Source organism: Lissotriton vulgaris, chromosome 6 (genome assembly GCF_964263255.1).
Source record: "Lissotriton vulgaris chromosome 6, aLisVul1.2, whole genome shotgun sequence".
NCBI classification, from domain to species: domain Eukaryota; kingdom Metazoa; phylum Chordata; class Amphibia; order Caudata; family Salamandridae; genus Lissotriton; species Lissotriton vulgaris.
Window position 1 is genome coordinate 979,082,515 of NC_141694.1, and position 27,223 is coordinate 979,109,737.

Genomic DNA, 27,223 nt, shown 5'->3' on the forward strand with positions numbered 1-27,223 from the left:
TCTGGATGAATAGGGATACTAAAGAATGCATTCTTTAAATCTATTACCGTGAACCATGAAGCTTGTGCATCAATAGTGGTAAGTAGAGTTGAAATGTCTGGGACCACTGGATGTTGGGGTAATACACATTCATTGAGTTTTCGCAGGTCTACCACTAATCTGTACACTGGAGGTGAGTCTGGTACCGTCCTCTTATGGATCTGCAGAACAGGTGAATTACAGACGTTGAAAGGTGTTTCTTTGACTACCCCAGACTGAATGAGATCCTCAATTATTTTTAGGAGGGCCATTTCTGCAGCAGGTGGTATCTTATATTGCTTAAGGCGTGGTAGAGTGACACCTTCTTTCAGCGTGACCTTGTGTGGTGGAATTGCCATGCACCCGACGTCTGTCGAATCTTTGGCCCACAAATGCTGTGGTAGAGACGCCAGTCTGCTGTCCAGGTCCCTGGAAGTGTAGTGACCCTTGAAGTCACGCAGAAACAATCGGACATCTTGAGGGGAACAGACTATGACAGCTCCTAGTTCTTTTAATTGATTTATTCCTAATACATTTTCGGGGCAGGTATCTGTAAAGACAAGATCTGTCATGGTAGTAAGGGGTCCCAGTGTGAGGGGCAAGGGTCTGGAGGTCTTGTTAACTACTGGTTGTCCTGAGAAACCCAGAGATATATTTTATCGGCCCGAGAGAGGAACCTCTGGAAGTTGTCTATGACTGACAGTGGATTTGCTCGCACCTGTGTCCAATAGGAACTTCCGTTCCTCCCCCAGTATTGAGACATCTACATAGGGACCCTTCTGATCTACAGGGATGGGTATTAAGGGCGGGCATGCTCACTACCTCTCTCTGGGCATCTTCATGAGAAATCAGGGTATGAATCAGCAATGAAGTCTTGTCCGATATACATGTAATGTAATGTAATGTGTAATACATTTCTATAGCGCATTCTACCACTCCAAGGAGCATCTTGGCGCTTAATACCAACCCATAATGGAAAAGGTTTGTTAGCTGAGACAATTTACAGAGAACTTACATCCTTTACACTAAGGCTTTACAGGCAGCATCAGTAAGCGTGAAAACCCAGGTCTTCAGGGCTTTCCTGAAAAGAGATTCGGATGAGATTTGCCGGAGCGGAGGTGGCAGTTTAGTCCATGCTCTGGAGCCCAAAACGGCAAGAGATTTTCCACCTTTGGTGGCAAGCCTGAATTTTGGAATAACTAGTAAGTTTTGGTTGGAAGATCTCAAACTCCGGATGGGTAGGTGGCATTTAAAGCCTTTAGAGAGATACCTGGGCCCTTGTGAATGGAAAGCTCTAAAGGTAATAACTAAAATTTTAAATAAAAAACGTTTGTGTATTGGGAGCCAATTAAGGGCGTTGAGTGCAGCTGAGGCAGATGATTCCCTAGGCCAACCAAGAACCCGGCGAGCGGTGGCATGCTGGACTATCTGCAGCCTGTGGAGCACAGATTTATTTGCTCCCGCATACAGGCTGTTGCAGTAGTCCAGTCTTGATGTTATAAGCGCCACCGCTGCCGTTTTCCTTGTTGACAGTGGGAGGAGGTCAAAACATTTCCTGAGCATTCAGATGATATGGAAGCATGTGCCAGCCACACTAGTTGCTTGTTGCTTAAATGACAATAAGTCATCAAACTTGACACCTGAGTTGTGGGCAGAGGAGATGGTATTGGGAGGGGCTTCAGCATCTTCAGGCCACCACTGCTTAGTGGAAAACAGGTTGTGGGGACCAAACGGTAAAATTTCAGTTTTCCCTGAATTACATCTGAGACTGAGTGGGGGGTGCATTATTTTGTCCTGTCGAGGGTTGGTCCTGCCGGTGAGGATAGACACGGGGCTTCGTCTATCCGGTGGCCAAATTGTGTTTAAGGACCGGGCATTCGCGTACAAAATGTCCTGGCTTTTTACAATAATTACAGCATGTCCTATCCTGTCCTCCCTCCTTCTGTACAACAGGTGTTGTCACGGTCTGTGCTACTAGTGCTTTTATTTTTGTTTCTTTCATTCTGCGTTTATCTTGCTCACTTTCTTCACCGAGTCTATTCTGATGGTATTGTAACATCTGCAGCATCTGAGAGGCTGTATTCGCCTGCCAAGTACTTTCTACTTTCAACACTCTATTCTTTACCTGGGGAAGTGCATGCTCTACCAATTTGGATACAAAGAGGTGCATGTAAGACTCGCTGGATGGAGTGAGACCACTATTGGCAGTGAAACATCGTTCTAGCCTGGTATAGTAATCCCCCACATCCTCATCTACTTTTTTTTTGCACGCCAAAATGGCTCCCCAGTCCTCTTTCTTAGTGGCCAATAGTTGTGGGAGGACTGCCATTAGGGCGTTGGGTAATGCCTTTACCTTGGCACCCAACGGTTGGCCAGGCTCTCGGCCGGTATCTTCTGCCTCTAATTCTGCCCATTTTATTTTGTGTGTATCCACCTGCCAGTCCTTTTCCTTTAATTTGCCATGAATACCCCCAGGCAAGAGTACTTTAAGTAGAGCAAGGATGTCCAGACTGCCCATTCGCAGGACATCTCCGAGCTCCCGGAAGAAAGCTACGGGGTCTTTTTCGTGCGCAGGGACAATTTTCTTCATTTCAAGCATTTCTAACTTGGTCAGAGGTGTGTATATGAAGACTCGTTCTAGCACTCCTGCAGTAGTTAACCTAGGGTGTACTTCTCAGAGAGGGTAGTTACCCCGAGTCAGTACTGGGCCCTGATTATTAAGTTGTTCGTGGCATTTAGCTCGGAGTTCGAAGAACCTGTTTAAAAATGAGGGTGCATCATGCAGATATTTGTCGTGCACGCAGTCTTCTAATAATTGGATCAATGTGGGCTGATTTCGAGAACACCACATCTCCATTAGGGTGATGAGGTGTTGGCCATATATATGCTTGCTAATCTTTGTTCACGTGGAATTAAGGCATGGTATAGTTGGGCTACCAGGTCATCCCGATATATGGAGGGACATGCAGCCCATTGGGCTGCAGCTCTGGCCACTTCCTTTTCCTTGGGTGTTAATACCGGCTCCATATCGAGCCAGTCATCTAAGGCTAGTACAGTATTTTCGAATGACTCCTCAGGTGAGGGACCTTCCGTACAGTATCCCTGGCAAGGTTGGGGAAACCTAATGTCCCTACTTCTTTTGTTTTCCGTTCTTTTCTGGGTCACTTTCTCTCGGTCCGTCTGGCGGACCGCGAGCTGTGTAGTTCCTCCAGCGGTCTTTCGGTACTTGACAACCTGTTCAGCAAATCGAAGTATTACTTCACTTATGGTCGACTTATCACTATAATCTGATAGGCTGTCGAACAACGTGCGAAACACCGCCGGGGTCCCAACACCTTCATTGTTTATTTGTCTAAGAAGACAAGAGACGAGGAAAGAGAATATGTGTTGTAGTTTTACTCTTCCTCTGCTCTTCATTAGTGCCGTAATGGCGTCCTTATTGTCCCCCATTCGGAGGAACTCGCTGGCTGCATCTAACAATTTCTTACTTTCAACAAGGTTCCTTAATGCTTCTGTATCTACCCTTAAAGTGCGTGATACTATAGCATCGGATCCCTCCCCTGGGGTCGGGTCATATTCACATGGGTCCATTTCTTCTTTCTGGGGAAAGACAACAGACTTGGATGTCTCTTCATTATTGTTTCCACCCCCTACGCCCCCTCCCTGATTTCCTGGAGGAGCTGGGATAATAGGGGTATGTATATAAGGAGGGGGTGGGCTTTCGAGAAGATAGGCCATTGTGGTGTCTTTAATTGGGGCAGAAGGGACTTCTCCCTCTCCGGATTCTAGGTTAGGGTCAGTGGGTAAGAGTGGATACAGTCCTGTTGTCTGGGCGTTTTTATGACGGACCAGTTCTTCTGCTAATCTCTCATATCCTAGTTCCTGTAGTTTTTCGCCTTTGGCCTGTTCTGACATTCTTCTCCCCTACATAAACTTACTGAATTCTTTCAGTTGTCTCCTATGTGCTTCCTTCCTCCATAATTCTATGGAGTCCCATTGAGACTGTCTAGCTTTTCTCTTCCACAATTGCTCTTCTATTTTCATAATACATTCCATATTGAAAGTCCCCGTCTCAGGCCACTTGTATTTGTTTTCTAGATTCTTGGTGTAATCAGTCCACAAATCGTAATACATTACTGCTCCCAGGCCGTGTTTAACATACATAAAATAACCGGGGGCGTCCTTCGGAGGAATGGCCACTTCCTCCTCGAGCAGCCCCTTCTTAGTTTTTAGCTTGTGCATTTTTGAAAACCACGGCATGGTAGCAGGTTTTAATTATTATAACAATCTCAAAAACAAAAATGATAACCTCTCTAGCGTGTCCTACTTTAAGCAGGACTCGTCTTGACCGTGTTGGCACAAATACCTGTACACGTCTTGAACTTGAAAGAATAAACCTGACACTAAGTTACTCACCAAAAAGTAAGTATTCAGAGTGGGGAGTAGAGGGTATGTTAATTAAAGGCATCGCACAATATGAACCATGATTGTTGTCACAGCCCCTCCGGGGTTCGGAGCACTGTGGATGTTTATTTCAGCAATCTCAATAAAAACAGTTTTGAAAAAAAAAAAAGTAAGTATTCAGGCTCCCATAATCTCGAGATACTTGACGCTGCGCAGGAAGGGATCTCGGGACCTCGGACTCGTCTTCTCCGCTGGACTAGGGCCTGGGGTGAGACACTCCGCCGTCTTCACCACCGCCTCGTGTGGGACCCGGAGTGGCCGCAACTCCCCGTATTCCCAGAGGGAGTTAGCGAGAAGACCTCGTTGATGTGCACTGGAAATCCGTTGAAGGAACTCGAGGGATGCCGGGCCAGGTCCCAGACCTCCGGCGAGTGGAAAAGGGGGAGTGTCCCTGTTCGGGCACCAGAATAATGTGGTAAATAAATTAATACCCCATCAATCGGAATTTCTAGAATGCTATCAGAAGGCAAAGAAAGAGGAGTCCATGCTGCAGAGTTAAGGCTTTATTCAATAACTCGAGTTAAGGGAGAGCTCCATCACGCAGCAGGTTCAGGAGTGGTCTAAAGCTTCATTCACACAGCAGAATATTTATACATATCCAATCAGTAGGCAAAAGAAAGAAAAAGGAAGTGACAAGCAGAAGTGACAAACAGTAATTCCAAACAAGATGTGTCAAGGTATGGGCATGTCCTATGTCTTGTGATGTTGAAATGTGTTCTTGCTCTTTTCAGTTGAAGGCCCTTCCTCATCCGGGGAGGTTTTATCTCTGGCTTACAGTCAAGAACAGGAACTATTTCTTAAAACAGGAACTATCTGCTGCTGGTTCCCAGAATTGGCAGAACCACAGGAATGTGTGGTCAATGAACTGAGATGTCAGGTGCAGGGTGTCTTGCTCGTGGGTCTGAAGACAAAATGGATGACACACACACAAAATGGGTGCTTGTCTGAATAAAAATGGCTACCAGGCAGAAACAGGGAAATGATGGGGCACAATTGTCAATTTTATTTCCTCATTTCCATTCAAGGAAATTACTGCCTTTGTGGCTGAAATGCACTATCTCACTTTAGATCAATAGTATTATATTCTCAGGGAAGGAAGTTCATTTAACGTCTTCCCATGCACTCTGTTGGACTCCGATACTTAAGATGGATTGTTGGTAAGGATAATCTCTATTTTTGTATCTCCGTACCACTTTCAAAAAGGCCCTAGTGCTTTGAATGGTTCAGAGTCCTTTACCATTCCCACTCCTGCTTGCCTTGCAGCGATGAATACAGATAGTAGCCTACTGCAGAACTTCTGATATCTCATCCTGCTTTTTGTGGTCAGCTTCCACAAGGACAGTTGGACCTGAGGCGCTCTGACACCATAAAGCTAAAGCAAGATGTTGTCTGACGTGAGGGCCACTCTGTTGCCTAACAAGCAGCAGGATACATTTATCTTGGTAATGAAATGAGTAGCAGGGTAGACAGGATGCCCAAATGAAGACTAAGATGTTAAGATTAAAGGAATTGGGGCATTTTTTGAGACTTCTAAATTTGTATGAACATAATTTTGAGCATAGGAGTCTCAACTTCACTATTGCTGAATTGGTAGGAATTGCCTAAAATGATGATGGTGAAGATGCTATTCATAGCTCTTCCTCGCTCAGTTTATCAGCTGGCTTAATTGCTACTGGTGTACCATATCCTAAAACAAATCAAATGAAATGGGTATGCTGCTGGCAAAAGATCTCTTTATCTATGTCCTAATGTACATGCTACATTTGTTTGGAGAGTGTTAGCAAATGAGGCATAGGATTCAGAGAATTGTGGGAGGTTAAAAACACAAATTGAGTTTTGATTTTCTAATGTGAGGTTGATTTTCAAAATAATACAGACTCCATAGAATTGATCTCTTTACCCTTTATAAAAATCAAGTTTTTTGTACTGCTTATAGTTAATGTGCTAACAGTGGACTTTTCCTTCTGCAGATTATACTGAATGACCAGCAGTTGCAGTGTTTCACAACAGAATTTCTCTGCATTGCCGAGACTGAAGAAAATAAAAAAAAAGTCTTTTGGCATACAGAATCATTTCACCAGTTTATATGGTAAGTAAATCTCACAATCATTCCTTTAGGCATTAAAAAGACTTTCTCAGCATCTGAATGTCATCACTACCTTCTAGTGGGGGCCTGTGCTTGAATATAATTTCTGTCAAGATGGAAGTAATATGGATCACATTGTGTTGGTCATGATAGTTAAGAAAAGACTGACTGCTTCCAAGGCTACTTAAATATGATTAAGATCCAGATGCTAGCAATGTTCCATTCAAGGAAATAGCTGCCTTTGCGGCTGAAATGCACTATCTCACTTTAGAACAATAGTATTATATTCTCACGGAAGGAAGCTCATTTAACGTCTTCCCCTGCACTCTGTATGTTGGACTCTGATACTTAAGATGGATTGTTGGTAAGGATAATCTCTATTTTTGTATCTCCGTCCCACTTTCAAAAAGGCCCTAGTGCTTGGAGTGGTTCAGAGTCATTTACCATTCCCCCTCCTGCTTGCCTTTCAGCCATGAATACAGATAGTAGCCTACTGCAGAACTTCTAATATCTCATCCTCCTTTCTGTGGTCAGCTTCCACAAGGACAATTGGACCTGAGGCGCTCTGACATCATAAAGCTAAATCAAGATGTTGTCTGACGTGAGGGGCACTCTGTTGCCTGTTAAGCAGCAGGATACAGTTATGTAGGTAATGAAAAGAGTAGTAGGCTAGACAGGATGCTCAAATGAAAACTAAGATGGTAATATTAAAGAAATTAGGGCATTTTTTTAGAATTCTAAATTTGTATGTACGTAAGTTTGAGCATAAGAGTCTCAACTTCACTATTGCTGAACTGGTAGGAATTGCCTAAAATGATGATGGTGAACATGCTAATCATCGCTTTTATTATTCCCATTAACATTAGCATAACTTTTCCTTGCTCAACGTATCAGCTGGCTTCATTGCTACTGGTGTACCATATCCTAAAACAAATTAAGTGAGATGGGTACGCTGCCACTTGGTGGGAAAAAGATCTCTTTATCTATCTCCTAATGTACATTCTACCGTTGTTTAGAGAGTGTTAGCAAATGAGGCTTGGGATTCTGATAAGTATGGGAGGTTAAAACACAAATTGAGATTCGATTTTCTAACGTGCTGTTGATTTTCACAATAATACAGACTCCATAGAATTGATCTGTTGCCCCGTACAGAGTAGCTGCTGCTGCTGCTCTCTTCCCTCGTTTTTGCCCTGAATTGCTATTTTGTACATGTAGTTCGTTTTCCACTGAAAATGCTGATGTTTCACACATTTTGACCTGTTTTTAATGTGAATGCTGCTATTTTAGGTACTCTGCTGTTCTAGAATTTATTTTATTCACTCTGATGGGAATTGTAAAATTTACTTGGGTACTAAAGAGTGTTTGTGGGATTCAAACCCTGAAATGGCTGAGACTCGACATTCCCAGGCGCCATTTTGGATTGGGGTACGATCTAGTGTTCAGGATGCCCAAATGAAAACTAAGGTGGTACGATGAAAGAAATTAGGGAATTTTTTGAGACTTCTAAATTTGTATGAAGGTAAGTTTGAGCATAAGAGTCTCAACTTCACTGTTGCTGAACTGGTAGGAACTGCCAAAAATTATGATGGTGAACATGCTATTAATAGCTTTTATTATTCCCATTAACTGTAGCATAACCCTTCCTCGCTCAGCGTATCAGCTGGCTTAATTGCTACTGGTGTACCATATCCTAAAACAAATGAAGTAAGATGGGTACGCTGCCAATTGGCTGGCAAAAATACCTATTTATCTATGTCCTAATGTACATGCTACAGTTGTTTAGAGAGTGTTAGCAAATAAGGTATGGGATTCAGAGAAGTATGGGAGGTTAAAAACACAAATTGAGATTATCTAACGTGCTGTTGATTTTCACAGTGATAGACTCCCTAGAATTGATCTGTTTACCCTTTATAAAAGTCAAGATTTTATGTACTGCTTATAGTAAATGTGCTAACAGTGGACTTTTTTTTTAAACTTTATTTTTGGAAGTTTTAGCCACAACACATCATCAAAGAGTGCATTTACATGTACACAGTTAGTCCACAGTCTATAATGCACGTACAGAACCAGGGATCCGGATACATAGTCTTCAGCACAATATCACTATCATTAGTAGTAGTCTTATAATGTACTCAGCTACAAACATAATGCATCTCAGGTGACCTGTATCAACAATACATATCCATAAAGAGAGATCTACTATAAATGAGCATATAGGAGAAACAGTACATCCATCCTACCCATGTTCAGGTCTCAAAGAACATCAAGACAATTAAATCCAATGCAGTCCTGCATATTAATACTTTCCAATCCTCCTGACCAATAAGTTACATAATACTCAACCCATCAGCTCGGCCTTACATTCTCAGTACCTTGTAAGTGCCTGTACACTTAGTGAATATCTTAGTGAAGATCCTCAAGGGACCTTTTAAGGAGCCGTCTCCCCCTCTGTATCGTCAGTTTCTTGTAGTAGGTAACAGTGCAATGGGGCCCAGATATCTTTGGGCCGGGAGGCGATTTGCAATAATTCTGAATATATATTCAACTGTTCTTGGCAATAAGTAAGGTCACGCAGCCAATCCTTAAATTTGGGGGCCCTGCCCCTACCCCATCTACATGCAACTCTTCTTTTGGCCACCAACAGGGCTAGTGCAATGAATTTGCGGTGTACTGCCTGTATGGGCTCCACATATCCTAAAAGAGCCAAGATAGGGGAAGGGGTTATCTCAGTATTAATCATTTTGGATAGTGCTGCGAACACCTGATTCAAGTAGAGCTGAACTGAATCGAACTCCCACGCCAGATGTAAAAAAGTCAGCCCCTGGGGCGTGGGACCTGTCACAATTATCAGTAGTGCGAAGTTGAAACCTACACATTCGGGCAGGAGTGTAATATAGTCGGTGTATACATTTGTAATGTATAATTCTGTATCTGCTGCTGGAAGAGATACGCTCTATCTGCTGGAGACAAAATTCCCACTGCTTGTCTGTGAGCGGTGCCTCCAGTTCTTGGTCCCATCTTATTCTAGCCGCCAATTGTAGGTAATCCATCTGTGTGTGTACTGATCTATATATTGTTGATACCAGTTTGCAAGGGGTGTCATTTTGAAGTATGTGCTGCAGAGGAGTAAAGACCAGGGGCTCATGTGGAAAATCAGGCGTAATTGCCTTCAGTCCTTGACGTAGCCTAATGTATAGAAAGACGTCAAGTGGAGATGGCTGTATGCCTTCGTATTGGTGTTCCATAGAGCGGAATGTTCCATTGTGATACAGGTCCCCCCATGTCGCAACGTGTATACTGTGGAGAAGCCTGCGAAAACCCGCCTCCTGTAATAAGGGCATATGTGGGTGATAAGCGGCAGCAGCGGCGCATAAAGCATTGCAGTTTCTAATCTAGTAGTCAATCGGGTCCATGCAGTTACTGTGCTCATCACGGTCGTGGGCGTTTTGTCCCTGCCAGACACCAAGGCGTATAGCGCGCCCTCTATGGGGATCGGATGGGCCAGCCAGTGTTCCGCCGTCAGCTGAGGCATGTACCTAGGCTGTTGAATCCAAAAATAGCCATAGTGAGCCTGAGCAGCTTGGTAATACAATTCAAAGTCTGGTACGCCAAACCCGCCCTCATTATAGGGCCTAGTCATGATGTCCCATTTTAATCAAGGTTATTTCCCACCCCATACAAGCCTGATGAGTTCCGATCGAAGCTGCTGAAAACAATACCTGCCAGGGTAGAAAGGGATATTCAAAAACAGGTACAGCTATTGGGGAAGGATCACCATTTTAATTAAAGATGTCCTACCAGCCATGGAAAGGGGCAGTGTGATCCATCTCGTGACGTTATCAATAATGCGATTCATCGTAGTGCCATAGTTGGCTCTTAGCAGTTCATCTCTATCTTTCTCTATGTGAATACCCAAGTACTTGAAATCTCCCTCGCACCAAGTGAGGTAATCTAATCCAAATTGTGTCGTAGATGTTGTGAGTGGGAATATGCACGACTTACCCCAATAGATCTGAACTCCGGAAAGCTGACCAAAGTGTATAAATTCTCTAAGAATGGGGTTCAGGTTTTCGCTAGGGTCACGTACATATAAAGTGATATCGTCTGCATACATAGAGATTAGTATTTGTCTCTGAAAACCACGCAGCGCGCTGTCTTTGTGGTGTTGTCGCAGCTTTGCCGCTAGAGGCTCCGTAGCTATCGCAAATAGAAGCGGCGATAGGGGGCACCCCTGCCTAGTGCCTCTGGTGATGGGGAATTCAGAGGAAAGTCACCATTAATAAGCACTCTGGACACAGGCCTCTCATATAGGAGCTTGATCCATGAGATAAATATTACCGGGAAGCCCATCCGCTCCAAGACTCGGAACACATAGTCCCACTCCAGGGAGTCAAAAGCCTTAGTGGCGTCGAGGAAGATGGCAGCCATCGGTTGTTCTTCGTGTACAGTGTTTAGGATTGAAAAAAAAGTACGTAGATTATGTGATGTCGCCCTGCCAGGCACAAAATCCGATTGGTCGGGTAATATCAGGGTAGGGAGCAGGAGGCTGATAAGAGTAGCAATGAGTTTGGCAAGTATTTTCACATCGCAATTTAACAAGGAAAGGGGCCGGTAAGACTCACATTTATTTGCCGGTTTCCTGGGCTTCAATAGCGATGTAATAAGTGCTACATGCATAGAGGGCGGTAAGTGGCCCACCTCAAGAGCATCTTCATATACCTCCCGTAATACCGGAGCCATAAATTCTATATATGTTTTATAAAATTCGATTGGTATCCCGTCTAACCCGGTAGCCTTCCCTGACCGCATACTCATGATCGCCTCCCTCACTTCGTCCAATTCGAAAGGGGCACTCAAAAAAGCCCTCTGTGCATCACTTAGCCAGCCAAGGGAAACATCGGCCAGGTACTCTTGCAAGTGGAGGTCACCAGTCCTAGTGGACGTGTATAGCGTGGTGTAGTGTGTCAAAAAAGAATTGAGGATTTGTGCGGTGTCTCTAAATACCCCTCCCTCCGGGTTTTCAAGCTCCAGTATAATATTAGGTGCTCGGGCCAGTCTCATTGTCGCAGCCAAGGCCTTCGCCATATCGGTGAGCAAGCCAATACTTGCCCCTAAATTTCGACTCCCTAGCAGCTTCAGAAGTGTACTCCGAGACTTTCTCCCGTATACTCGAGAGGGTGGCGTCATCAGGGTCCGCAGCCAAGGACTCTTCAAGAACCTTAAGCTCCGTCTCTAGTGTCGTCAGTCGTGTCAAGATATTCTTCAAAACCCCGGAACCCTTAGCGATTCAGTACCCCCTCAAAGTCACTTTAAAGGCGTCCCAAATAGTTTCCACGTCATTAACAGAGTCTTTATTCCTCTTAAAAAATTCTAAACATTTATCACGAAGCTCTTCCTGAAATGTAGCATCAAGTAACATCGTAGGCTGCAATCGCCAAGCTGTTGTCGGGGGGCCTAGGTCTGTCGAATGAAAGTGATTTTCACAGGGGAATGATCAGAGTATGTCCTGGGGAGATGCTGTGACTTGACAAGCGAAGTGTAAAGTTGTGGTGCTAGAAATATATAGTCAAGTCTCGCCCATGAGCGCGCTTGTGCCTTGAAATGTGTACCTTCACGCGTGTCAATGTGTAGGTGTCTCCAGGTGTCTTTCAAATTGTGATCCACGAGAGCTGAATGCAGTGCTGCCCTTGCCTTAGTGTAATGGTGAGGGGATGGATGCGACCTGTCCATGGGCGGGTCCAGGGTAGTGTTGAAATCTCCTCCCCAAATGAGATGTTGTGGGTCCGTTCCCACAATAGCCGCCCACAACTCCATGAAGAACAGAGGATCATCAATGTTGGGACCATAGCAGCACACTAGGGTGACCGCAATGTGTCCCAGTCTGCCCCACATCATACAGTACCTCCCTTGAGCGTCCACCTTGGTACCAGCCATAACAAAGGGCGTACCTCTCTTTACAAGTATTGCTGTACCCCTGCCATATGTCGAAAAGGAAGAGAATACTGTGTGAATCGCCCATCTGTTGGCAAAGGTGTGGGCAGCCTGTACTTTGAAGTGGGTTTCTTTGAAAAAGGTTATGTGCACCGAGTGACGGTCTAAGTATGATAGAATTTGAAGCCTTTTCCTAGGATCTCCCAAGCCCCTTGCATTCAATGTCAATATATTTAAATCCCAGTCCCCCATGAGTGGCACAGTTTTTTAACAACAGGTAGCATATCTGGTACATCCGTGAAGGCCTCTGGCAATGAGCAGTCGTTTCTGTAATCAGCTCTCTCCCTGTAGCCAAATGATAAGGCCATCCAGGCCCTAAGTTAACATGCATATTAGTGCAGTCTTGTGGTTCAAATCTTGTGTGTACAAAATGCACTACGGGGTATCTTCCCATCTACTATCATCACAAAATCCTTTCGGATCCAATTGTATCAACTCTTCGATGGTCATCGCACCCAAACTTCTATTGTAATGTGTGAACACCCATCTCCTCCCTCCCTCCCAACGAAACAGCTCAAAACTTCCATAAACAGGAACTTCTATCGCATTACCAAGTGTGAGTGCAATAAGTCTTACCCAGTAGAATGCAAGGTCTTGTGCCTCATCCTCCCCCCTTGCAGATACCACTGGGCAAATCATGTCCTTTCCTGCAGCACAGGACACAACATCAGAGTCATAGCCGATAGCAGAGGAAACCAAATTTGTTACCAAAACCCCTAGACCACCCCCCACCCACTGAAGCATCCCCAACTTGCCAGAATCCCCATCCCACCCTCCTCCCCAAGCAACCATTAAACCCCCCAACATTCGCAATATAGTCAACATGTCCTTTGGGGTATACCCTAAGGGGTTCATCTAAAGGCAAGCACATAGCCACCCCCTACACCTTGCCCCTCATCCTGTTCGGCCTCAGTCGGGCAAATTAAGGGGAGAAGGGGGGCTGTGGTGCCTGGAATACATTACCACCAACCGTCCGGTACCCGTACATGGGCCACACGATCAGCAGCGGTGCAGTCTCACGAATTTAAGCCCTACTGTGGGCCTCTAGTTACTGTCAATGGTGTAACGCAGCACCGCAGCCATCAGAGCTCCAGTTTAATCGTCTTCATTTGGTGATTGTTCATCTTCCCGCCTCTCGTTACTATTCTGTCTTTGCCCAGCGCGTTCCCGTCGCAGAGTTTTTATAAAATCTTCTACCTCCTGCGGATTTGTGAAGAAGTGTTGCTTTGCTTCGTGGGTCACTCTCAATTTCGCCGGGTACAGCAGTGCAAAGTCAACCTGTAGTGCACGGAGCTTTTTTTTGACATCCAGGACTTTACGTCGTCGTTCCTGCACTATAGGCGTAAAGTCTGGATAAATGGAAAAACTGACACCATCACACGTGAGGTTTTAGTTGGCCCGTGCTGCCCGCAACGCAGTATCACAATCCCGGTAGTTCAGGAGCCGTGCAACGATGGGACGTGGCGGGGCCCCAGGTTTAGGCCTCGGACCAAGCGAGCGGTGGCCCCTTTCGACGATGAACTGTTTGGAAAAAGCCTCGGGTCCGATTGCGGCAATGAGTATTTTCTCCACATAGTCCTCCATGCGCCCCGTGTTGGCGGATTCCGGAACTCCTACCACGCGAATGTTATTTCGCCGCCTGCGAGCTTCAAACTCCTCCTTCTTCACAGCCACAGTTCTGAGGATATTGTCCATTCTCGAAGGTTGCGTGGTATGTGAGGCCGTGGTGTCGTTGTTAACCGATATTCTTCTTTCAGTTTCAGTGATACGTTCTTCGTGTACATCTTCTTTCTGTACGATGGCGTCCATTCTTGACGACATCCGGTCAACCTTGTCCACAATTGTCAAATCCTTGCCTCATTTCTTGCATCATCTGCTGCATGTCCAATGCAGGGGGTGGGGGGGACCCAGCATTAAGTCCAGTTGCCGATGGGCTTTGGGAGCCCCCCGCTTCTGTTGCATTTCGCAATCCTTTCTTGGTAGTGGTGGATTCAAATGTCAGTTTGGATTGCCGCTTATCTTGCTTACCCATTGTGGACCTTCCGCAGGGGCCTGCAGTGGCCTGTAAGGGTCGCTTTCCCCGAATTTCCAGGCGAGGGCTGGAGCCTGTGGGCATGTGCATGATGCAGCGTGACCGCGCGTCTTCACCACCCGTACGCCGCGAATCTGATCCGCTCCGGGGAAACTCAACCAGATCACAATATCGGGCCTAGTAAACGCGGCAGGGGGTCTGCGTCATACTCATGTCGGCTTTCACCAGCTTTTATAGTCTGTATAGTAATGATTTAGCGGTCCGCAGGCACCCTCAGACGATGCTGCACCTTTCTTTAGCGGTCCGGAGCCGTTTAATAATCCTCCTCGTAGTCTGCGTACCTCACTGCCGTTTCAAGGATTCCTCCGTTTGCTGCACACACATCAACCAACCGGTACACTGGCACCCCACCGATATTTCCAACTGGCATCAGCAGACATCAGTATCGTTACGGTGCTTCCTGGTCCGTTGTCCGCCAATAACACCGTTAGGTGGCCGTCTCTCGGTGATCTTCATAAGAGGCCTGTGCGCCGTGTGTCGCGCCGCGGCCTGGCGTAGTCTTTAGGCCCCCTTCGTTCGCTCCGCCCAGCACCAGCCAGTGCTCAGTCCAGACGTCGCTGCCTGTATCTTTGTCACGGCGTGTCGTGGAGTTCTCAAACTTTCACTGATGCAGCAGAAAGGTATCTTCAGCACTCGTATGTGGGTTTTGTCGGGCAAGGAGTCGGTTAAGTAGGATAAATGTAGGATTATGCTTCCAGGCTGCAGGAGCCTCACGTTAGTGCGGCCATTCTGCTTGTGCGCCCTCTAGCGCCCCCTGCTAACAGTGGATTTTTCCATCTGCAGGTTATACTGAATGACCAGCAGTGGGTGAACACCCATCACAACGCATGAGTTACATCGAATGCGTTTACATCGCAAGCCTAACAACGCAAGCAACGTTACGACACTGGCCATTACTACACTCCCCCTTACATCGCACAGGCTTTTATAACGCATGTGCTGTAATTGTTGTGGAACGTGTGTTTTTAAAATGCATGTGTTGTAATTGTGGAATGTCTGCTTTCGGGTTAAGGGTTGGGTCGGGGGTCATTAGAAGAGACTTTGCTTCAAAGGAGGATGCTCTGTTCTGCCACACTACAGAGATTCAGGGCTGAGTCTCAAGAAAATTAATGCCAGGCACATTCTTTCATTCAACCTTATAGAAAACTGTAGGGACAATATCAGGATTCTCAGGATGAGTTCTTGTCACCAGTTTCAGCTGTACCCTGCAGATGGAGAATGCGGGCAGGTCCCAAAACTGCTTTAACAGAATAAACATCATTGTGGGGAGTGAGCTATCCAATCGGAAGCAGGAGCTACATGGTTGTTAGTTTTTTAAAGTGATGGGAGCAGGAGGGAGAGATGCAGTGGGGGCCTCCAGGAGATGGGAGGTGCAGTCGGGGCCTGTGTTGGGCAGTGCTGTAATTGCTGTGGAACATGTGCTTTTAAAACTCATGTGCTGTAATTGTTGTGGAACGTGTGCTTTCGGGTTAAGGGTCGGGGTCATTAGAAGAGACTTCACTGCAAAGGAGGATGCTCTGTTATGCCCCACTACGGAGATTAAGGGCTGAGTCTCAAGACAATTAATGCCAGACACATTCACTCATTCATCCTTATAGAAAATTGTAGGGACAATATCCGGATTCTCTGGATGGGTTCTTGTTACCAGTTTCAGCTGTACACTGCAGATGGAGAATGCGGGCAGGTCCCAAAACCACTTCAACAGAATAAACATCATATTGGTGAGTGAGCTATCCAATCAGAGGCAGGCGCCACATGGTTGTTAGTTTTTTAAAGTGATGGGAGCAGGGGGTGGGAGATGCAGTGGGGGACTCCAGGGGATGGGAGGTGCAGTGGGGGTGTATGAGGGGATGCAGTGGGGGCCTCGGGGGGGAATGCAGTGGGGGCCTTCAGGGGTTGGGAGGTGGAGTGGGGGCCTCAGGGGATGCAGTGTGGGCCTCGGGGGGATCCAGTGTGGGCCTCGGGGGGGGGGGATGCAGTTGGGGACCTTGGGGGGAGATGCAGTGGGGCCTCCAGTGGATGGGATGTGCAGTGGGGGCCTCGTGGGGATGCAGTGGGGGCCTCGGGGGGATGCAGTGGGAACCTTAGGGGGAGATGCAGTGGGGGCCTCCAGGGGATTAGAGGTATAGTGGGAGCCTTGGGGGATGCAGTGGGGTCCTGGGAGGAGATGCAATTGGGGCCTTCAGGGGATGGGACGTGCAGCGGGGGTCTCCAGGGAATTTGAAGTGCCGTGGTGGCCTCCAGGGGATGGGAGGTGCACTTGGGGTCTTGGGGGAGGTACAGTGGGGGCCTCAGTGGGGAGGTGCAGTGGGGCCCTCGGGGGATTGATGCAGCGGGGGCCTCGGGGGAAGATGCAGTGGGGGCCTCCAGGGGATGGGAGGTGCAGTGGGGGCCTAGGAGGGATGGGAGGTGCAGTGGGGACTTAGGGGGGATGGGAGGTGCAGTGAGGGTCTAGGGGGGGATGCAGTGGGGGCCTCGGGGGGAGATGCAGTGGGGGCCTCCAGGGGATGGGAGGTGCAGTGGGGGCCTCGGGGGGATGCAGTAGGGGCCTTGGGGGGAGATGCAGTGGGGGCCTTCAGGGGATTAGAGGTACAGTGGGGGCCTCAGGGGGGATGCAGTAGGGGCCTTGGATGGATAGAGTGGAGGCCTCAGGGGGAGATACAGTGTGGGCCTCAAGGGGATGGGAGGTGCAGAGGGGGCCCTGGGGGGATGCAGGGCCTTGGGGGGAAGCAGTGGGGGCCTCGGGGTTGCAGTGGGGGCCTCGGGGGAGATGCAGTGGGGGCCTCCAGGGGATTAGAGATACAGTGGGGGCCTCAGCGGGGATGCAGTGGGGGCCTCTAGGGGATGGGAGGTGCAATGCGGGCCTCCAGGTGATGGGAGGTGCACTGGGGGCCTCCTGGAAGGTTTGCAAGAGTCAAAAAGATGGAACTTTGTTGACATCCATAAACAAAATAACCCTTGCACTAATGGACGAGGAATGGGGAAGCACATCTACAAAGTGGAATATCTGTGGTTATGGAATAGGAATCGGCTTGATGGAAAGATGCCCTATGCGTGCACGTTTCCCATAACCTGAATGCACCACAATGCTCGCCAGGGACAGCAGCAGCAGGGGGTGATAAATGGCTGGTGTGGCAGTCCGGAATACTTTAGTTTTCATTTTTAGCGCTGCTGCGGGACTTATCGGATTCTGCAGGGTTTTTCAGATAATTATAAACTTACAACTCTTTACATTTTTGCATCACGTTGTGCATAATTTGCAGATTTTACAAAAAAACGGTCGTCCCTCAAGGGGATCAGAAGTTGCTAAGCCGCTGCTACACTTGTTGACGCACCGTAATGGCCCCTGCCCTCGCAGTAACAGTCGCCTTTCAGTTGCTGCGAGTCGGTGTTACACTAGGACTAGCGAGTCGACATTTTTACCAACACAACGTTAACCGGTGTAAACACTACAAAATAGTAAAAGCGCTGTATTAAACCGCATACTTGCTTTTCAAGTCGCATATTTGTTATTTTGGAAAACAAATACGATGTTAAAGTATGCGGGGTGTTTGTTTGCATAGTGATTGTGTTTTGTATGCATTTCAATGGTGAAGCAAAGTAATGAGTTGCGTTGTGTCAGCGTGCGTTGTGAATGTGTGTGCGATGTGAAGACGGCGATGTAAATGTTTGCAATGAAAACGTTTGCGATGTCGCATCATACATCCCCAGCAATGGCAGAGTTTCACGATAGAATGTCTCTGCATTGCCGACACTGAAGAAAAAAAGTCAGTCTTCCGGCATACAGCATCATTTGACCAATTTATATGGAAAGTAAATCTCTCAATCATTCCTTTAGGCATTAAAAAGACTATGACAGCATCTGAAAGTCCTCACTACCTTCCAGTGAGAGCCTGTGCTTGTATATAATTTCTGTCAATAAGGAAGTAATATGGATCACATTGTGTTGGTCATGATAGTTAATAAAAGACTAACCGCCTCCAAGGCTACTAAAGCCTGATTTAGATCCCTGTGCTAGCAATGTTCTATTCAAGGAAATTGCTTCCTTTGCGGCTGAAATGAACTATTTCACTTCAGAACGATAGTGTTACATTCTCACGGAAGGAAGCTCATTTAACATCTTCCCCTGCACTCTGTATGTTGGACTCTGATACTTAAGATGGATTGTTGGTAAGGATAACCTCAGTTTTTGTATCTCCATCCCACTTTCAAAAAGGCCCCAGTGCTTGGAGTGGTTCAGAGTCCTTTACCATTCCCCCTCCTGCTTGCCTTGCAGACATGAATATAGATAGTAACCTACTGCATAACTTCTGATATTTCTTCCTCATGTGTGGTCAGCTTCCACAAGGACAATTGGACCAGAGGCGCTCTGACATCATAAAGCTAAAGCAAGATGTTGTCTCACGTGAGGGCCACTCTGTTGCCTGGCAAGCAGCAGGATACATTTATCTTGGTATTCAAATGAGTAGCAGGCTAGACACGCTGCTCAAATGAAAGCTAAGATGGTAAGATTAAAGAAATTAGGGAATTGTTTTTGACTTCTAATTTTGTATGAAGGTAAATTTGAGCATAAGAGTCTCAACTTCACTATTGCTTAACTGGTAGGGATCGCCTAAAATGCTTATGGTGAACATGCTATTCATAGCTTTTTTTATTCCCATTAACTGTAGCATAACCCTTCCTTGCTCAAATTATCAGCTGGCTTAATTGCTACTAGTGTACCATATCCTAAAACAAATGAAGTGAGATGGGTACGCTGTCACTTGGCTAGCAAAAAGATCTCTTTATCTATGTCCTAATGTACATGCTACAGTTGTTTAGAGAGTGTTAGAACATGAGGCATGGGATTCAAGAAGTATGGGAGGTTAAAAACACAAATTGAGATTTGATTTTCGAACGTGCTGTTGATTTTCACAATAATACAGACTCCATAGAATTGATCAGTTTACCCTTTATGAAATTCAAGATGTTTTGTACTGCTTATAGTAAATGTGGTAACAGTGGACTTTTCCATCTGCAGTTTATACTGAATGACCAGCAGTGGCAGTGTTTCACATCAGAATGTCTCTGCATTGCCAGGACTGAAGAAAAAAGCAGTCTTCCGGATACAGCATCATTGTACCACTTTATATGGTAAGTGTTAGATTTGGGGGTCTCTAGTTTGCACACGTAGGTACTTGTGACAAATAGTGACCCTCTCTTCTATTCAGGGAAAGGGGATTACATACCTAAAATAATCCCTGCTCACCCTCTAGGTTGCGTGGCGCGAGCTGTTAAGGTAGTCTGAGTTCAGGTGCACTCCTCCCTCCCATCTGGATGCAGATCTCTCTATTCACCACTGGTTGACTCGGCCTGTCTCCTGGAATTCCCCAGCCCTGTCACTCACAGAAACCAGACATAGGAATACACAAACTAGCAGAGGCAGGTTTGAATGGTTAGACAAGCAAATACCTACTTGCTAAAAGTGGTATTTGCAAACACAGAATATTAAAATAAACTTTACTAAAAGATGTATTTTATTATTCTGAGTTCAGGCATACTAAACTTTAATTTTTACTATGTTCTCTGAGCCTGTTAGGGTTATAAAATGTAACAATTCTAACAGCCTGTCAGGGGCTAGTGGTGTACAGAGTATGAGACCAGAGCAATGTTTGTCTACTGTTCAGTTTTATTAAAGTATACACTATCAGTAAGGATGATTTTGGAAGGTCCTTCCTTCTCTGGGGTTTTCTTAGTTCAGGGAGCGTCAGGGGTTGGTCCGAAGTCCCGGTTCTTGTGGCCTCGGGGAAAAGAAAAACAATCGGGGATTACTGATTTGTTCTCAGCTACAACTGTTGTGCTACCTTCACCAAAAGAAAGGGGTGTGTCTTGGTGCAAGGGTCACCGCGGGGCCTCCCGCCTCCCTACACGTGCTACCTCCCACCTCCCCACACACCCCACCAGAATGCCCCTTTTAGCAACACTTGCCTTGGGCTGTTGCCCGACTCTCGGACCACAGCAGCAGGACCCGTGGCTTCTTCTCCCTTCAGCCCACCGGGTATGGAAGCAGTGTCTGGAACGTCGCTCTGTATTACTCTCAGTACGCTCTCCTCTCTTCGGGTTACCTCCGCTCTCCCGCTCTCCTCTCTTCGAGTCTCCTCCGCTGCCAGGTGCTCCGCAGCCGCCTCCGCTCTCACGCTCTCCTCTCTTCGGATCTCCTCCGCTGCCAGGTGCTCCGCAGCCGCCTCCGCTCTCACGCTCTCCACTCTTCGGATCTCCTCCGCTGCCAGGTGCTCCGCAGCCGCCTCCGCTCTCACGCTCTCCACTCTTCGGATCTCCTCCGCTGCCAGGTGCTCCGCAGCCGCCTCCGTTCTCACGCTCTCCACTCTTCGGATCTCCTCCGCTGCCAGGTGCTCCGCTACCTCCTCTCCGTCCTTGCACACCGTCCGTTCAAAACCTCCTCCTCTTATTCTTCCTGCTTCCGCCGGCTGACGGGACTCCTCCCCCTTCCGCTGCTCAACCGCTAGACCGCGGCTGTAGACTTCCTGGTTCTGTATTCTTGGCAACCAGGAAGCGGTGTTTAGTCCTTCCTCCTCGTCAGCGTCGGAGTGCTCCAGCCGCTCCTCCTCCCCGCACAGCCCATTCTGGCCTATGGAGAACAGGTAGCCTTGCAATAGTGAAAAACGAAAATGGCTGTAATTCACTATTAGGACATGTCACACGCACCAGGGCTTGTCCTACCTTATACTTACAATGCACCCTGTCCTTGGGCCTACCATAGGGATGACTGATATGAAGAAAAGGGAATGTTTAGGGACTGGGAAGTGGGTGCACTTGCCCAGTCAGCATGACAGTACCAGACTGCACGCAGGCTCTGCAATGGCAGACCTTAGACACATTTTACAAGGCTACTTCTGTGGGTGGCACAACTAGTGCTGCTGGCCCACCAGCAGCATTTGGATTACACACCCTGGCACACTCAGTGCACTAGACTAGGGTCTGACAAGTAAACCAAAATAGCCAAACATGGAATCACTAATCCATACATCAATTTACAATAGGGAGCAATTGCACTGTGGCACTGAATAGCAGTGGCACAGTGCCCAAAACATCTAACACCAGCAGAAATACATGAGGCAATAACCAAAAATGGAAGGGAGACCCACGCCAATGCTGCCAGGTCTAACACGTGTCCCCTCCAGCTGTAAAGTGGGGAGAACTACCCTAACTCCTGGGAGTTCTCCTCACTAAGGCGGAAAAATCTGGACAGACCATCAGCGTTGGCGTGGTCTGTACCAGGGCGGTGCTCCACCATAAAGTCCATACCCTGTAGGGAAATAGACCACCTCAACAGCTTTGGATTCTCACCCCTCATCTGCATCAACCATCTGAGGGGCCTGTGGTCTGTCTGAACCAGGAAGTGAGTCCCAAACCGGTATGGTCTCAGCTTCTTTAGTGCCCAGACTACAGCAAATGCCTCACGCTCAATAGCACTCCCCCTCTGTTCCCGTGGAAGTAACCTACTGATGAAGGCTACAGGTTGATCTAGGCCCTCCTCATTCATCTGTAACAAAACAGCCCCCACACCATGCTCTGAAGCGTCTGTCTGGACAATGAACTCTCTTGAGAAGTTGGGTGCCAGGAGCACGGGCGCCTCAAAGGCTTTCTGACAAGTGTCAGTCCAAATCACTTTCTTGGGCTGTTTCCTGGAAGTCAGCTCTGTCAAGGCTGCAACAATGTTACCATACCCCTTGGCAAACATTCTGTAGTACCATGTGAGACCTAGGACGGCTCTCACCTCTGTATGGGTTTTGAGTGGCTCCCAAGCCAGGATGGTTTCAATCTTGGGTTGTAGGGGCGCCACCTGGCCGCTCCCAACTTGGTGTCCCAAGTACACCACAGAACCTTGCCCAATCTGGCACTTGCTCGTCTTGATCCGGAGGCCTGCTTTCCGCAGTGCCAACAACACTTCCCAGAGGTGGCGCAGATGTTCCTCCCAACTGGCACTGAACACTGAGATGTCATCCAGGTAGGCGGCACTGAACTTATCCAGTCCAACCAACACCTGGTTGACCATCCTCTGAAAGGTGGCAGGGGCATTCTTCATCCCAAAAGGCATAACACGGAACTGTAAATTCCCATCTGGTGTGGAGAATGCTGACCTCTCCTTTGCCCCATCAGTCACGGCGATCTGCCAGTACCCAGACGTTAAATCAAACGTGCTGAGGTACCGTGCAGCCCCTAGCCGATCAATGAGCTCATCAGCTCTGGGGATGGGATGCGCGTCAGTCTTCGTGACTGAATTGAGCCCTCGATAGTCCACACAGAACCGGAGTTCGGGTGTGGCACCCTGCGCTGCAGCCTTTGGGACCAAGACCACTGGGCTGGCCCAAGGACTGCTAGATGACTCAATCACCCCAAGTGCATGCATCATTGAGATCTCCTCTTTAATGCAAGCCCTCGCCCTGTCAGTTACCCTGTAAGACTTGTGCTTCACAGGTAAGCTGTCTCCTGTGTCCACATCATGGATGCACCAATCTGTGATACCAGGAACCAGGGAGAACAGATCAGAAAACGGTCCCAGCAACTGGCGGCAGTCATTCTGTTGCTCAGGCGTCAGGGTAGAAGAGAGGTTAACACCATCCACTGACCCATCTTGCTCTGAGGCTGACAGGAGGGCAGGAAGAGGCTTAGTCTCCTCCTCCATCCCAGCATCTGTTGCCAAGAGCATGCCCACTTCAGACCTCTCTAAGTGGGGCTTAAGGCGGTTGACATGTAGGACCTTCAGGGGGTTCCTAGGAGACCGCAAGTCCACCAACTAGGTAACTGGACTCTTGCGTCCACAACCTCAATAGGTCTGGTCCACTTATCTTGGAGCGCACAGGGCTCCACTGGGGCCATGACCCACACCTTCTGTCCAGGATGAAGCTCTACCAGAGTGGCATTCTGGTCATACCAGCGCTTCATCTCCTCCTGGCTGCCCTCCAGATCCGCCTGAGCGAGTGCACTGAAGCGCCTGGTCTGGTTCCTGAAGGCCAGCATGTAGCTATATACATCCTGGGGAGGTTTCCTGGGAGATCGCTCCCAGCCTTCTTTAACCAGACTCGGAGGCCCTCTCACTGGGTCTCCATAGAGAAGCTCAAAGGGACTGAACCCTAGAGTTTTCTGTGGCACCTCACGGTATGCAAAGAGGAGGCATGGTAAGAGGACGTCCCACTTACGCCTCAAGGGTTCCTCAAGACCCATTATCATGCCCTTCAGGGTCCGGTTGAACCTTTCAACCAGCCCATTTCCTTGGGGATGGTAAGGAGTGGTGAACTTGTAAGTTACACTGCACTCCTGCCACAGGGACTTCATATACTTGGAAATGAAGATTGTCCCCCGGTCAGACACTACCTCGCGAGGAAACCCCACTCGGGAGAAAATTCCCATCAGTGCTCGTCCCACCACGGGGGCCGTCACTGTCCTCAGAGGTATGGCTACCGGGTGGCATGGTCCACCAGGATGAACCTGTTGCCCATGGCTGTTTTGGGGTCCAGTGGCCCCACAATGTCAATCCCCACCCGCTCAAAGGGGGTACTGACCACAGGGAATGGCTGGAGAGGAGCTGTGTGCTTCCTCCCACTCGTCCTGCAATGAGTGTCAGAACTCTTGCGCATTTGGGGCCAATAAAAGTGGGTGAAAAGCCTCTTAAAAGTCTTGTCCTGCCCCAAATGTCCTGCTAATGGCACATCATGAGCCAGCCCCAGTAGGAAGGCTCTGAACTTCAGGGGTACGACCAGCACACAGGCTGACCCATGTTCAGCAACCTTAGGCTCACTATACACAGTAGATCCAATGTGATCCTGACTGATCACCTGCTGCCTGGCTTACAGCCTGTTGTCGCAAGCCCTCAAGAGAAGGGCACTCTCTCTGCTCCTTGCAGAAGTCTTCCCTGGAGGGACCTCCTTCTTGCTGCCAATGGGTCAGCTCAGGCAGTTCTCCCAGTTCAGCTATCTGTTCCCCGGTAGGCTCCAGGGCATCCCCCTCAGGGTCTACCTCCTCCTGGGCTGTGGGAACTTCAGGGGCCGGTTTCCAGCGCCCCTCACCACTTTTCTCTTTGGCAGGTTCCTGGGCCTCCCTCTCAGGCTCCAGGTCCTCTTGAGAACCCCTACTGGCTGACATTGACCGGGTGGTCAATTGCGCCCAGTCAGGCAGGCCAACCATCTTTAAGTGAGTTGTTTTCTTCACCTTTTTCCAAGGGGAGCTCTCCAAATCCTTTCCTAACAAACAGTCAGGCATGTGGGCCTCAGAGCTGCCTGAAGAGGACCAGAGACCCCCCCACTCAAAGGGAACTTGTGCCATTGGACAATGACTCTGTTTTTGTCAGCGTTAACAGCTCTGCAAAATGCATGAGGGACAATCTGCTCTTGAGACACCAGATGACACCTGACAGCTGTCACACTGGCTGCTGTATCTCGAAGAGCCTCCACCTTTTGGCCATTGATGGTCACTCGCTGCCCATATTTCTCAGTGTTCCTGGACAGCTGAGCCTCTGAGACCATCTCACTGTCTCCTAAAGAGACCAGGGTCATCTGTGCGGGATCCCACCCACCTTGGACACCAATCTCCTCCCCCAAGGCTACACTAGCCATCTGCCGGGGCGGAGCACCAGTGGGTGCTTGTTTACCAAACATGCGGCACCTGGGATCATTCGCCTTATGACCCAGATCATCACACTTATAACATTTCAGGTTCCCCTGGGCAACAGAACTACCTGTCGGGGCTCCTTGCTTTCTCCCAGGGGGAGGCTGGGAACCTTTCACAGGGTTCCCTTGGGGACTACTTTGGGGCCCTTTGCTGAACTCCTTCTGTTTACCCTTGTCCCCCCCATTCTTTTGCTGGGGACCCTGCCCACCTTTGGCTGAGTCTCCCATGTGACCCTGGTGGACTCTGGTACTGACCCAGCGGCCCGCCTCCTCAGCAAGCTTCCTAGGGTTAGTCAGCTTGCTATCTATCAGATGCTGGCGCAGCTCTGAAAAACAATTATCAGACAAGTGCTCCCATGCAATCAAATCAAAGAGACCTTGAAAATCATTAGCCTTGCTGCCCTTTACCCAACAATCCAATGCTCTGCAAAAGAAAGTGACATATTCAACCCAAGTACTGTTTTCTAACTTTTTGCATTTCCTGAACCTCTGCCTATAGAGCTCAGGTGTCAAATCATATCTAGACATCAATGCATCTTTCATGTGGCTGTATGAATTGTGGACATCAGAAGGCAAGTCTAACATTGTATCCCGCCCCTCACTAAGGAACCTTTCCCACAATCCCGCTCCCCAATCTCTCTCAGAGACCCAGTGGGAAGACATGGCTACCTCATAGGCTCTAAACCACTGAGCAATACCATTATTTTTGTAAAACTCCTTCACCACATCCTTGGCAATATACGCTCTACTTTCAGTATTTACTGACGGTACGCTGCCACCAAAGGGAGTAATTTCAAACTTTTAGCTTTCAACTCCAACTCCCTCAAACCTTTTTCATGCTCAAACGGCATTTTCTTTTCCTCAAGATCTAACTTTCTATTTTCTAATTCCAACTGCCTATCCACCTTGAACCTGGTCATCTCCACTTCATGCCTTCTTGATCTTTTTCTGTCCTCCAACTCCTCTGGAGACAGACTTTTGTTAGAAGCACTGCTACATGCGGGGGAAGGTACTTTCCTCCCTCCTAGGCCCACTGGCCCTTCTTCCTCCTAGGCCCACTGGCCCTTCTTGTTGCTCAATTGCCAAGTCATCCTCCTCAATCACAGGAGTTTTCCTTGCTTCTACCCAGGCCCTCAGCGCCTTTTAGAATTCTTCTTTTACTCTGAACCCAGAGGTGGGAACATTTAACTTTTTGCAGAAAAATTTCAGCTGTGCAACTTTATAACTTTTCAATTTCTCTTCTTCCAATTCAAGATCAGTGGAGGCTATGCATTCTGCCCTCTCTATCACGACTGAATTAGGCATCTTTCAAAAATAGAACAATCCAACAATCAAAAAGGAATCTACCAAAACGTATGCAGTATCGTTATGGTCTTCACTCACTAAGTAGTGTTTACCAGTCACTGTACATGAGTCACAAACGCAAATTCGGAAACCCTTCCGCTGCCTACCAATGTTAGATTTGGGAGTCTCTAGTTGGCACAGGTAGGTACTTGTGACAAATAGTGATCCTCTCCTCTAGTCAGGGAAAGGGGATTACACACCTAAAATAACCCTTGCTCACCCTCTAGGTTGCGTGGCGTGAACAGTCAAGGCTTATTTCAGAGGCGTTGTAAGTTAAGCAGTTGTGACCACATACAGTAACCCAGTGACAACACTGCAAACGGACACCACAAAGGTTTTATATAAAAAATAAGTAGACTTTATAGAGAGTTACCACAAAACCATAAACGACAAAAATACACACTATGGTTACTTTAAGATGGTAGATTTAAGCTTAGTTCAATTCAGTTCTTAGATGCAACACTCTGCGTCAATGTGCCTTAAGTTGCGTTGGCTTCCACCACAAGCAATGTTGCAGGGATGGGAAATGCGGCAAAGTTCAGATACAACGGAATAAAGACG

General features: G+C 47.7%; 1 long non-coding RNA gene across 1 annotated transcript in view; it reads left to right on the forward strand.

Moving 5' to 3' along the window:
* The window catches only part of LOC147708276 (uncharacterized), a 140,067-nt gene extending 120,283 nt beyond the window's left edge, over positions 1 to 19,784 (forward strand). Inside the window, exons 9-10 of the long non-coding RNA XR_015296494.1 lie at positions 6,453 to 6,571; positions 19,672 to 19,784. This is a non-coding gene — a long non-coding RNA (uncharacterized LOC147708276). The remainder of the gene's footprint in view (positions 1 to 6,452; positions 6,572 to 19,671) is intronic.
* The last annotated feature ends 7,439 nt before the right edge of the window (positions 19,785 to 27,223 follow it).